The sequence below is a fragment of the Martes martes genome (assembly GCF_963455335.1).
Source record: "Martes martes genome assembly, chromosome: 1".
NCBI lineage: Eukaryota > Metazoa > Chordata > Mammalia > Carnivora > Mustelidae > Martes > Martes martes.
Window position 1 is genome coordinate 127,037,943 of NC_137888.1, and position 12,987 is coordinate 127,050,929.

At 47.9% G+C, this 12,987-nt stretch overlaps 1 protein-coding gene across 1 annotated transcript in view; it reads left to right on the plus strand.

The window, feature by feature from the left end:
* SLCO2A1 (solute carrier organic anion transporter family member 2A1) overlaps positions 1 to 12,987 on the plus strand; it is a 78,898-nt gene that overhangs the window by 45,900 nt on the left and 20,011 nt on the right. The window lies entirely within an intron of this gene.

Here is a 12,987-nt window from a genome sequence, read left to right on the forward strand (position 1 = left end):
TATGGTTCCTCCAACTCTCTTCTTCTTTTTCAAAATTGTTTTATCTATTCTTATTCATTTGCCTCCCCATATAAACTTTATAATCAGCTTGTCTCTACCTAAAAAAATGCTTCTGGAATTTTTATTAGAATTGCATTAAATTCATAGATCAATTTGGAGATACTGGACATGTTTATGGAGTCTGCCAGTCCATGAACACAGTATGCCTCACCCTTGCCCTTACATTTTAACACTGACCTATGACTTCACAATCCCTAAAGCAGATGAATGTCTTTATTCTCCAACAGAACAAAGTAAGGGTGCTGAGATGTTTTACTACTCACTGTCCTCTTCCATCGTCCATGTTTTGTTGACCCGTACTTCCATTCTGCCTGTCTTTAACCTCCCCCTAGTACCCATTATTATTATAGTCACTGGTAATTATAAATAAGTCAGCACTTACATGTATTTACCCACAAGTTTACTGGTTTATTTGCTCACAATTGCTTCTGGCATTTCACTTACCCTTGTTGATTTAATTTCCTTTCTCCTGAAATATATTCATTAGCATTACCTACAGGTGGGCCCATGAATGAGAAAATCTCTAAGTCTGTGTCTGAAAATGTCAGTTTTATCCTTGTCCTTGCATTATGGTTTGGCTGCAAGCAGGGTTTTAAGCTCATAGTTATTTCCTCTCAGTGATTTGAAGGTACCATGCCTCTGTCTTCTGGCTCCTCTTACTGGTATTAGGACTTCTCCATCAGTCTCAACATCATCCTTTCTGGGAATTCCATTTTTTCTCTCCAGCTGACTTTAAGATTGTCTCTCTTCTTTGTGGTCTTGCATGTCTACCATATGGTGTCTCAGTATAGGTTAATTTTTACTTACCTGTTTAGAAGTTCAATGTGCTATTATTTTTTTTAAAAATTAAGGTTTTCCTTTGGTTCTGAAAAACTCTCAGCCAAAAATGTTCCTGATACTGCATAACCCTATTTTCTCCATTCTTTCCTCTAAAAATCCATATACTGCATTAGATATAAAAATATAGAAAATATGTAAACATATATAATATATAGCATATTATATATAATACATTAATGCATATGTTACAAAATGTGTTATACATAATATGTTTTGATGTCTGGCCTCCTGGTCTCTTGTCTTTCATAGTTTCGAGTGCTTAATTCATCTAAGTTGCCTCCTGGGTGATTTCCTCATGTACGTCTTCCTGCTCACTTAGTCTCCCTCCAGCTCTCTTAATCTGATTCAGCTCACACTCTACATGTACATTTTAATGGCTCTATATATTTTGTTAATTTCTAAAGTTATGTTAGTTTTTCAAATCTCTCTGCCCTGTTTTATGATTTTTTATATTGTCTTATGATTCCTATTCTTCCTCTGGTCTCTTTAATTATTTTAAATGTATTTATTTTATATAGTCTTTTTCAGTTGGCTCCCCTTAGCTAAAGTTTTGGGAATGCTAATCCTCCCGTGTTTTGTGTTTGCTTGCTCTTGTTCATGGTGGATTATTTCCCATATGTTTTATAATGTTTGGCTGTGGGATCATTTGCAGTGTGATTTTTTTCCCCTGTAGAAATTTTGTGTGGTCTGGGTTGGGGAAATAGCCTTACAAAGTGGTTTTGCATTTGCATTCACTCAGCACCCCAGGAACAATGCTGCTTTGGAGCTAATTTTATGATAGTTTATTGGCTTGGGATAAACTTGTACATGTTTTGAAGGATGTAAGAAGTGGCAGTGGTTTTGTGATGGGCAGCAATGGTAGGCCCAGTCCACAAACGCTCATCCTTGGCCCACTGTATTGGAGCTAAAGATGTCTGAGGATAAATGAGCCACCAAAGGATGTGCTAAGGTAATAACTGATTCTGATCCCTCTTTACCCATTTACTTAAATGCCAGGCTTGGATTTTGTGTGTGTGTGTGTGGTTTTTGTTTTGTTTTGTTTTGTTTGTCATATCTAGAGGTCAGGTTCAAGAGTTGAATCACTGAGAATGATAAAAGGGATTCCTCCCCCCCTTTTTTTTTTTTAAGACTTTATTTATTTATTTGAGAGAGAGAGTATACACATGAGCTGGGGGTGGGAGGGAGAAAGAGAAGCAGACTCCCTATTGAGCGAGGAGCCCCACACGGGACTTGATCCCATGTGACCCCAAGATCACGACCTGAGCCAAAGGCAGATGCTCAACCAACTGACCCACCCAGGTGCCCTGAAGGGATTCCTTTATGGGTTGTGAGACTTCTGTTATGGAGGTTGGAATGGAAAAAGAACGGAGCCAGAGTAGCAGTGTCTAATGATGAAATGTCTGTTGGGTTCTGATCATGGGAATCTTTTCCCCACTACCATGTAAATCACCAGTGAACTCATCTTTTCTCATGAATGTCTTGTGGCCTTGTATCTATTTGGACTATGTAGAGACTGAATCCTTCTTCAAGTAGGTCCAGGAGGAAGAGAGACCCAAACCTAGGTGTCCTGCCATGCTCTTTTCCCTCCTCAGTCTAGACAAGGGATTGGAGGCCAGCTCTGAAGGAGAGTCCGGCATTGCTGGCTACCGTCCCAGACAGCCCCATGCCAAGCTCACTCTAGACCCCTTCCTCAGCAGCATGAGGACTGGGTTAATGAAACCAGCAAGGAGCCTGGGGCACTGGGGCCAAGCTGAGGGAAGGGCATCCTGCCAGGCATCACACACTGTGGGTTGGTGGATTGGCTGCCCGTAGCGTGAGCCACATACCAACGGCATTTGCTCCGCACAGAGCAGCCACCACAGAGGGTGGTCAGAGATGGGCGGGCCTCTGAAAGCGATCACTCCGCTCCTTGTTAGGGATAGTCCATTGGCCGGGGTTCAGCCCACCATGATCCTCCCTGCTGGGAGGGAAACACTCTGCCATTCCCTCCTTGACCTCAGTTCTCTTAGCCAAACTCCACAGAGAGGGAACTGAAGGGGACGGGGACAGGGACCACAGCTGGCCTCTCAGCCTGCAGGGAGGAACCACAGACCAGGAAAATTAACTTTTTTTTAGTGTTGTTGCTCATTTCATCTGTGTAAATTCTATTTGGACAATCAGGCACAGCAGTCTCCCTTACTCTGGCCAGGGTCAGAGCCGCAGCTGGAAGTGCTCAGGGCTGAGCCACCTTCGGGGCATCTTCCTGGGGTCAGGAGGTGGGATGAGGAGGACTTCTGCCCAGGAGCCACATCGGTGGCGTCTATCTGGGCCTGTGCGCTGGGTACCGGTGCCGCATGGGCATGTGCTATGCTAACATGTGCGAATGAAAATAGCCAGAAATCTCACTTCATGGGAAAAGTTTGAAAAGCAACTCCTATTTCAAATGTATTCCTATGGGAACTTTAGGTTTGAATTATGCAAGGCAATCAGGAACAAATGCGTTTTATTAAATGTACCACCCTGAGTGGTGTTCTGGAGTCAGGCAGTCCTTGGGAATGGAGACTCCCTCCCTCGGGCCACCTCCTCCCCAGCTGAGGCTCAGTTCCTCCCCATATGAAACAGACACTTGCCCAAAGGGCTGTAAGTGGTGGGAGGATGCTTGCTCAGAATTTAGCCTGTTAAATGTTGGTGTTTATAACCTATGGTAGTAGAATGGCGAACCTGGGTGGCTCAGTCGGTTAAGTGTCTGACCTCGGCTCAACTCATAATGTTGGAGTCCTGGGATGGAGCCTGTTCATTCCTCTGTCCCTCCCCCAGCTCATGTTCGATCACTCTCTCTCTCTCTCTCAAAAAAATAAGTAAAATCTTTGAACAAAAATGATCGGCAGTAATGGGGACAAGATATGTGTTATGCTGGGTAAACTAGGGTCCCAAAAAAGGAAGCATCCTGCTTCCAGTAGCAAGCTGAGTCTCACAGCTCATGGCCGATGGGCCGGGCATCCTGGTGCCATCTGAAGGCAGCTTCTCCCTCGTCCTCACTGTAGGTCTTCTGCTCTGGCCTGGAGCAGGGCTCTTCCCTCAACATAGACCCAGCTGCACCCTCCATATGTGAGTCCTCAGTGAGTCTCTCAGTTGAAGCTTGGGCTGCTATTCTGTTCTATTCCCAGACCCTCAGTTGGAGCAGCCTGGTATGGATGGGTGGAGCACGGACTTCAACATTCAAAAGTAGCTCAGCCATTTACTTGCCAAGGTTCCTTAAGCAATCTCCTACTTTACCTTACTGAACCTCAGTTTCCTTATCTGTAAAATGGTACCCATAATACCTTCACTTTCAAGGTGTTCTGAGGGCAAAATTAACACAAAATAGTATAGGTAAAGTGCCCATGTTGGCTGTCCAGCAAATTTTTCTTTGCCTGCCCTTATTGTGACATTTGAAATCTGTTACGCATAAGTAATGACCCCCAGGCCTGTTATGTCTTGATTGCTGATTTCCTCCCCTGGAGCAAAGCTACTCCAGAAATGAACATGGGAAATGAAGAGTAACTATGTATTTTAGGAAAAAAAATAAAGAGGGACTGAACATTGTGGGAATCACAGAGACCTTTAACAACTAATTGCTAATTTTAAAAAAGGCCAGGCAGACATTTATGAATGTTTAGATTTTCTAAATGTCAGAGGGGTCCGGAAATGTGCCCTGGCGCCTTTAGAAAAAAAAGACTAGTTACCCAGCCAAGCCTCCAAGACCACTTCTGGAAGGCGCAGAGAGGTTTTGGGGGATGGGAAACAGGCCAAGGTGACACCAGTTCCCTTAGGAAATAAAAGAAGGGTCTTCGGAAACCAGTGTCTGGCAGGACTAGGTGTAACCTGTGAAAGGTCCCAAGGCACGTCCAGAGGGAAGTCGGCTCCTACGCAGACAATGGATGTACACAGGCAGGGAGCTTCCTGTAAGATAAGAGGTGGGGGTTGGATTGCATTTTTGAAGCAGGCAAGAGAAGAAAGGGAACAGTCACTCTCCAGTCCTTTATTCATAAACGTGCCAGCTCATCCCTGCTCATTCATCCCACGGGTGTCCCTGGGAAGGAGGGTGGTGAGGAGGCATAAGGAGAGGAAGCCTCAGGCTCCTGAGTGATGGTTTCTTCCTCGGTGGACAGCACACAGGGCCTAGAATCAGCTCCCCAACCCCCAGAGCAGAACCTGCCCCGATGAACGGTGGGAGCCACTCAGGGTCCTCCCGCTGAGGGAACTGCTCTTGGCAAACAAGCTCAGGGCTGTTCAGTGGTGAACACCCAGCTGGTGTGAGATGGCTATGCTCAGAAGGTGTTGGGGGTTGGCGTTGGGGGTTGGGAGTGTGAGTGTGTCTGTGGGGTAATTGTGTATAGATGTGTGTGTGAGGGAAGGTGTACTGGTGTGGATGCGAGGTGGATATATGTGGAGGTGGGAAGGGTGGAGGTGGGGCTGTGTGCAAGGGAAGAAATGTGCGGGAGGCGTGTGGAGTGTTGAGATGGGGGTGGATGTGAGAGGGAAAAGTGTGTATGGTGGGAGTTGGTGAGGGTGTGGATGTGGGGGTATAAAAGGGGGCAGAGGGGAAAGTGTGTATGTTGGGAGGTTGAGTGTGGGGGGGGCAATTGGGGTGGAAGTTGTTCAACCTGGCTAGTTGGATCTATTTAACCTGAAAAGGAAGAGAAAATAACAAGGGGGGGTGGTCACAAAACACATGGGGGTGATTAAATCAACTGAGAAAAAATAGCCCTAAACAGATGAGCACAGCAAAACCTAATGAAATTTGATGTGGAACATTTTTTAATGCATACTGTAGGAAAGAATAGAAACCTATGGGGAAAAATGGTAGAAAACACTAGGCTGTAGTGTTGGACATTAGGGGAAGGCCGGGGAAGGAGCTGGGGCTCCTCAGGTGAACTGGTGGTTTCCATGGCAATAGGACTGTGGTCTCTCTAAAGGCCCCAGCAGCTGATCTGAGAGTAGTTGACTCTGTAGTGAGGCTCTGTTAGCTTCTGTTTTGCGGGATCCCTTGGCCAGCCTGGAAACGAGAACCCCTTGTTCTCCCAAGTCTCCAGCTGAGGTCTGAGTAGGGACCTGAGTGTGGCTCCCCCTCCCAGCCAGGCCCCCAAGGCTGGTTTAGTCATTTCCCCTGTTCAGGAGTGAGGCCGGGGTGTCAGCCCTGCTTGGCTCGGGGTGGGGGGTGGGCAGCCCTAGGCAGCAAGCTGCACCCTGCAAGTTGTATCCTGCACTTCGCTGCCCTGGGGAGAGTCACTCCTCCAGTGCCTCCCCCCACCCGCTGATTGTATGCCTTGGGTGTGGTGGGAGGTTGCAGGGGGTTAGTTCCCTTGGGAGAGTCAGCACACAGGGTGGAAAAGAAAATATGGTTACTATTCCAGTGGCTTTGGGCGCCCCAGGAAAACCGTTAGGGAGTGAGGACTAGCCCTACAGAAACAGAGCGTGGGCCCCTCTCCCATTGGGGATTAGGATTTGAAGAAACCCTTGATCTCTCATTCAGGAGGCCTGGGGCTCCCTGAGGATCCCTGGAGGACACAGGGAGGAACGTTCTGCACTTCTTGCCACACCTGGTAGAGCAGAACCGTTGGCTGTGCCCAGACACCTCCTGTGGCCCAGAGGTTTGAAATGGGAACCACCAGACATATCTGGGTAGTGTGTTACCCACCAGGAGGCAGGAAACCAGCAAGAGACAGGGACAAAAGCACTTTTCAGGATTCACAGCTTGAATTGGCCACCGTCAGAAAGGATGGGAGGCTCAGATCTAAAGGGGGGAAAACAGCAAAGAGAAGCCAGGACCACCATGATGGTAGTAGAAGGGGAGCCCTTTGGGAGGTGATGAGGTCAGGAGGGTTGTGCCCTCATGAATGGCATCGGAGCCCTCATAAGAGGTCGGAGAGCTCCCTCACTCTCTTTCTGCCTTGTGAGGACACAATAAGAAGGCTCTCATCAGAACCTATATGTGCCAGCTCCCTGATCTCAGACTTTCATCTTCCAGAACTGTGAGAAATAATTTTCTGTTGTTTCCAAGCCACCCCAGTCTACGATACTTGGGTATAGCAGCCCAGACTGATTCCATTAGCTTCATTCTCCTTGACTGGAGCCCCTCCTTATAGCCTCAAGCCTAATTTTAAGTTTTCAGGGTTTTGACTGTCCGTTTTTCCTCCTTTTAAAAAATCAACAATAATGTATTATTTGTTTCAGGGGTACAGGTCAGTGATTCCTCAGTCTTAGGTAATACCCAGTGCTTATTACACACATACCCTCCCCAGTGTCCATCCCCCAGTTACCCCATACCACCACCCATGTCCCCTTCAGCAGCCCTCAGTTTGTTTCCTGTGATTAAGAGTCTTTTTTGGTCTGTCTTATTAACTATTCCTCCCAGTTTGTGTCGTTTGTGTCATTCACAAATTTGTCAGCTGTTCCTGCTTTCACCCAAGCCTGTGATAACAGTGTTGAGTGGTGTGTAGTCAGGGCCATCTCCTGGGTCACATGGGCCCTTGATGCCAGCCCTGGGCATGCTTTAAGCTGGTTCTCCCCAGAGGACTCTGCAGCCACGTGTCCACATCTTGTCTACCAGGCTATCATGACAGGCTTTGTCAAAAGGCTTCCTCCAGTCAAGTAACACCATGTTACAACTTCCTGCTGGCCTGCGAGCCCCACTAACAAAGGAAATGAGGTTGGTTTGGCATGAATGGCTCTTTATGAACTCATGTTGGCTCAGCTAATCACTTTTTTTTTCCAAAGAGCTCCTCATCAGCCTGTTGAATAAATCTGTGAAGAGTAAGTCCTGCTTCACTCCCTGTTGAGGGTGCATATTAAGTTCACATCTCTTACAACATTAAAATTAAATGACTTTCAGCCACCATCCTTCTCACTCAGGTAGAGCTTCCATCCCTACTATCCACTAAGAAATAGTTTTGATGATGAGCTAGACCAGGTGATTCCTTCTTCCTTGACCTGGTGGTGATTTGTTAGGGTGCAGGGCCAAGGGTATGGGTGCGGAAAGCCCCTCACCGGCACGGTGACGTCCAGCCTTGTTTCGTCGTGTGCAGTGGACCGGCCCTTTCACGTCTGGCTCATTGGTCACAGGCCTCCTTATACAAGTAGGCGTTTTCCCCAGGGTCCCCACTAGTGCCGGGGTGACCGTGTGTGAAGGGGTGACCAGCCTCAACCTCAGAACTAGTCTTGCAAACTCAGTTGGAGAATAGAACCCAGGAAAGCTCTCCTTCCACTCCCTGAGCTCACTCTTTTCTTTCAAAAATATGAACCCTTCCAGGCAGCTCCTTTATTACCATCCATCCTCTGCTGGCGGTCAGCACTGATCTTACTTGTCTCTAGTTTCTAGTCCCAGCCCCCAGGTTCTTAGGAACCTGGGCCGGGCTTTATCGTCTGTCTCCATGGTTCCACCATCCCCCTCTTCATTTAAATTCCTCCAAGTTTCGGGTCTCTGGATGTAAATTGATTGATATTATCTGATCACTATGCCCCAGATTATAATATACCCATGATTTTTAATCCTAATAAGAATATTGCAAGGTAGATATTATGATATCTGTTTTGGAGATGAAGACATTGAGGTTCTGAGAAGCCCCCAACCAGTGAGTGGTAGAATGAGATTTGAACTCAGTTTGTCTGGTTTCAAACTGTGAATCACTTTCACTACCCTATGATGTGTCTCAGGCTGTCAAACCTAACTCTGTTGGTTTCTGCTGGTGCAGAAGGAGGAGAACAGTCTCCTAGTGTTCCAGAATGAAACTTGGAATGCATGCCCGTAGAAATTATTTTGTAAGTGGAGACTTGGTCTAGTTGGAAGAGACCACATATTATTATCGAGGCATTATGGAGTAACAAGGCTTTGTGAACTGCCCTGGGAACCCAATCACTTCTGATGTGTGAACAACCCACTTTGCAAACCACTTTGAGACCTCGAATCATGTCTGAGTTTGGGACAGTCTGTTCCAGGCCTGCTAGTGGGTGTTGCCAGAGTTTTCGGGAAGAACTGTTGAGTAGCTGAATTTAGGAAATAGGTCCTTCAGAGTGGAACATTCTGAATGAGGTTCCAGGGGGTTGCTGATAGCCTGAGGGCTTGGCACCTTGAACATGTTTCCAGAAGACTCTCCAGAAGCACCCCCCAGCCTTTTCCTAGTATTCTCTTATGGATTGCTTCTGAGGCTTGGGTTTTGCCTCACTTTACCCTACTCATCTGCAAACCATGCCCCCTTCTGAGCAGGGAGGTATGTGTGGCTTTCAAGGAACATGACTTGAAGGAGAACTCACTGCCGCTGTTTTGTTCCCTGGAAGAACTCTCTTTCCTCTACCAGAATGATGAGCATGACTAGTCAAAGGAAAGCCCCGTTTGCCATGCACTTTCTATGTTGCTTGATCCTTCTAGGCTCCTCTCTCAGACCCAGTTTCAGATCTCTGTGCAGAGACCTCCTATATCCTCGGCAGCCCTCCAGCTGGCCTCAGCCTGGGTACCCCTGGAATGTAAGTCCTTGAACAATGGAATGGCTAGACTTTGGTCTGCCCAGATCTGCCCTGTCTCTGTAGATCCCACTCTGGGGAAATAGACCTTCCTGCCACAGAGTCTCCTATCTTTCCAAACCCACTGAGGGGTCCAGAAATTAGAACTGAAACTCTGATTTAAATTGTGGAATGAGTCAGAGGGTTGACTCACGTGCAGCTGGGGTGGTGCTGGGGTAGCTGGAGGAGGAGAGAGGTCCCAGCCTGTTTCTAGTTAGCATTTCACAGCCCTGTGAAAACTGGCACAGCCAGACTTCTGGTGTCTTGTGGGAAAAGAATGTGCTCTGATGAACTTGAGCCTTCCAGAAGTCGGCCTCAGGGAAGATGAGAAACAGACTGACATCCCTCTGATGAACAGACTCCCCTCCCTCCCATTCTCAGGGCTCTTCAAGATGGAGGAAAGGGACCTTGGGTGGGCAGGCAGCCTCTGGAGTCTGTGGTGGCTGGAATAGGCAGGCATTTCTCTGACCTCACCACAGGATTTGACATGGTGGGAAGGTCAGAACTAGCAACATCAGAAGAGGAGGATGATATGCTTCCGTAAGACAATGGAGAGTACCTGGGTACAGGGCCTTTGCTGGAATGCTTGAGAAATGGGGGGAAGTGGCTCTGTTCCCTTCACATGGGCCTGAGCTCCTAAAGGAAGCTGAGAAAGCCACTCCAAGGAGGAGAGGGGTGGAGTGGACCAAAGAAAGTTGAGTCTCCCCACCCATCACCAGTTTTGCCAAGGTCTTCCGACACAAGGTCTTTTCCTCCCCCTTCTTCTAGCCCTTGGGCTCACCAATCCCTGTCCCCTAGATTTTTAAGAGAAGAGCCTAAGGGTCTAAATTCTAGACAACTCCGCTCTCACCCGAGGAAGCCGGCCGTAGACCCCCACTGCCAGAGTCCCAGGCATGAGTTCTTGGGAAGCCCACACTGTGCCTGTCTCTGGTATAAACACCTGTGCTCACATCAAGGCAGGGAGCAGAGGTCCTAGCCACCGCCGCCCTCCACTCTTCCTGGCTCTGGGGCTCCCTGTCCCCAGGACAGCCACCTGTGGCTTCCCTGTGGGCAGTGCTCCCGGGGAAAGAAGCCTGCTCTTCTGCAGGTGAATTTTGCTTGAGTCACGGCCTGGGCCAGGGTAGATTTGGCCCCATTCAGGGCTGGTATAAGGAAAGGACAGTTGATTAGGAGATCTTGAATCAATTCAGAATGTGGAAGAGCCAAAGAGGAACTCCACACACTTGGGAGTTGGGGCCAATGGCCTATATTTTAAAGAACAGGTTTTAATAAAGGTAGTTGCTGACACAGAGTGTGACATTCTAAAAGATAATGACAGCCCACGACCCCCAGAGGGTTTTGTCTCCTGGATGTTTCATCAGCTGGAATTTCCTGAGGATTTCTGTGGTGCTGGCGTACGCTGCAGTGTGCCATGTGAAGGCTGAATAAGCCAGTCGACATTTTTATGATCTTCGGTGACCATACATGTCCCACAGAAAATAATGTTGCCATCCAAGCCGGCCACAGTGTTCTCATAAATGTGCGTATAGTAAAATAGTAAGAATCAGAGAGGTCAAGGACTAGAACTCTTAAAAGAAAACACTTATTCTCCAGGCCTTCATTTGTCACGCGCTCCCGCAGCCAGCCTGGCCTTGTGTGTATCACACACACACCTCTGGGCTGTGCATCTGGTCCGCACGTCCGCAGAGCCGGCCTGCCTTCGCTGCCCCGCATGCAATGCACAGCCTCACCTATTTTACCACCAAAATAGCTCTTTTGGGGGTCAATTCTACTCTCTATACATGGGCCTTGCAAATGGATCTAATGCCTCCAATGTGTTCGTTGCACCGCTCCCATCAGGACCTGGACCCTTCTGGGGTTTTCCTTAGGACACATTCCGTGCCCGTTCCCAGCACCCACAAGCCGTCCAGGAGCGGCCGTGACTCACCCTGCTTCTACTTGCATGCGGCTCGTCCGAGCTGCATTTTGTGCCATGGAGCGTGTCACCCACATCTCTGAGCCCCTCCACATTGCTGTTCCCCAGTCCTCCTCGTGGCTGATCTTTGTCTACTCCCATTGCTTCTCCTTAGCTCAGAGCCACTTTCTCCAGGAATCTTTTCCTACACTCTCTCCCAGTGACACTGGGTTTGCGCTTCTCCCACCTACGCCCTGTCCTCTGCCGACTCAGTGTGGAGCAGGCTACATCATTATTTATTGTGGTAATATACATATATAACATAACATTTGCCATTCTAACTCTTTTTAAGTGTAGAGTTCAATGGCATTAATACATTCACACTATTGTACAACCATCCACACCATCCATCTCCAGAACTTTTCATCTTTCCCAACTGAAGCTGTACCACTAACACCCCATTCCCCCGCCCGCCCAGCCCCCGATAACCACCATTCTACTTTCCGTCTCTATGAATTTGCCTATTTGTGTTTCTTTGTGTGAGTGGAATCTGCGATGTTTGTACTTTTGTGTCTGGCTTATTTCAGTTAGCATAATGTCTTCAGGATTCTTCCATTTTGTACGTAGCATGTCAGAATTCTCTTCCTTTTTAAGGCTCGGTAATATTCTATTATATGTACCTATCACATTTTGTTTATCCATTCATTTGTTGATGGACGTTGGATTGTTTCCACCTTTTGGCTCTTGTGAATAACCCTGCTATGAGCACTGGTGTACAAGTATCTGTTAAGTCCTGCTTTAAATTCTTCTGGGTATATACCCAGAGGTATAAATGCTGAATCCCATGGTAGTTGTATTTAAAGTTTTTGGGGAAACTGCCATACTGTTTTCCATAGTGGCTGCACCATTTTGCATTCCTTCCAGCAAGGTACAAGGGCTCTAACTTTTCCCACATCTTATGAACAACCCTTGATGTTTCCTGTTTGTTTTTGTTGTTGTTGTTGTTGATAATGACCATCCCGATGGGCATGAGAGGATATCCCGTTGTAGTTTGGATCGGACCAGGCAACATTGTGGTTGCTTCTTCAGTGAGCTGTGTAGCGCAGTGGGCTGAGGCGTTTATAAAGGCAGCACCTGTGCCTGTCTCAGTCATCTCCTTGTCCCCCACCCCAGCAGAGTGCTTGCCCATGGTCACCATTCCCAAATGACTGACCAGCTGAGGATGGACGAAATTTGGCCCAGGAATTTTTTCAGGACTCAGCGTCCAAACTTTCCCCCAGTCTGGATGACCCTGACAAGAAGACATCTTGCCCTTCCTTTCCGTTCCCAGGACAGGCCTCCTGTTCAGTGGGAGAGCCCCATAGGCCCCAGAAGTTTTCAAATGTGTCCTATGAAACAAACACCAGTGTAGAAGACAGGTAAGGGTCGGGCCAGGCTGGACAGAGCGTGTGTGCCTAGGGGACGGAGAGAATCCCCTCATCCTGGGGGATGAGGAGGGCAGGGCCGCCCACCCCACCATCCAGGGCAACCTGGGGCAGAGTGGAGCAAGAGGGGCAGATCTAGTCTGCAGCCCTCGAATTTCCTCTCTGTGGGACTTTGAGGCCCACATAGATCAGGGCTTATACCCTCTCTGGGAGCATCCCAAATGAGAATTAAAGGGAATTATGTTACTGTGA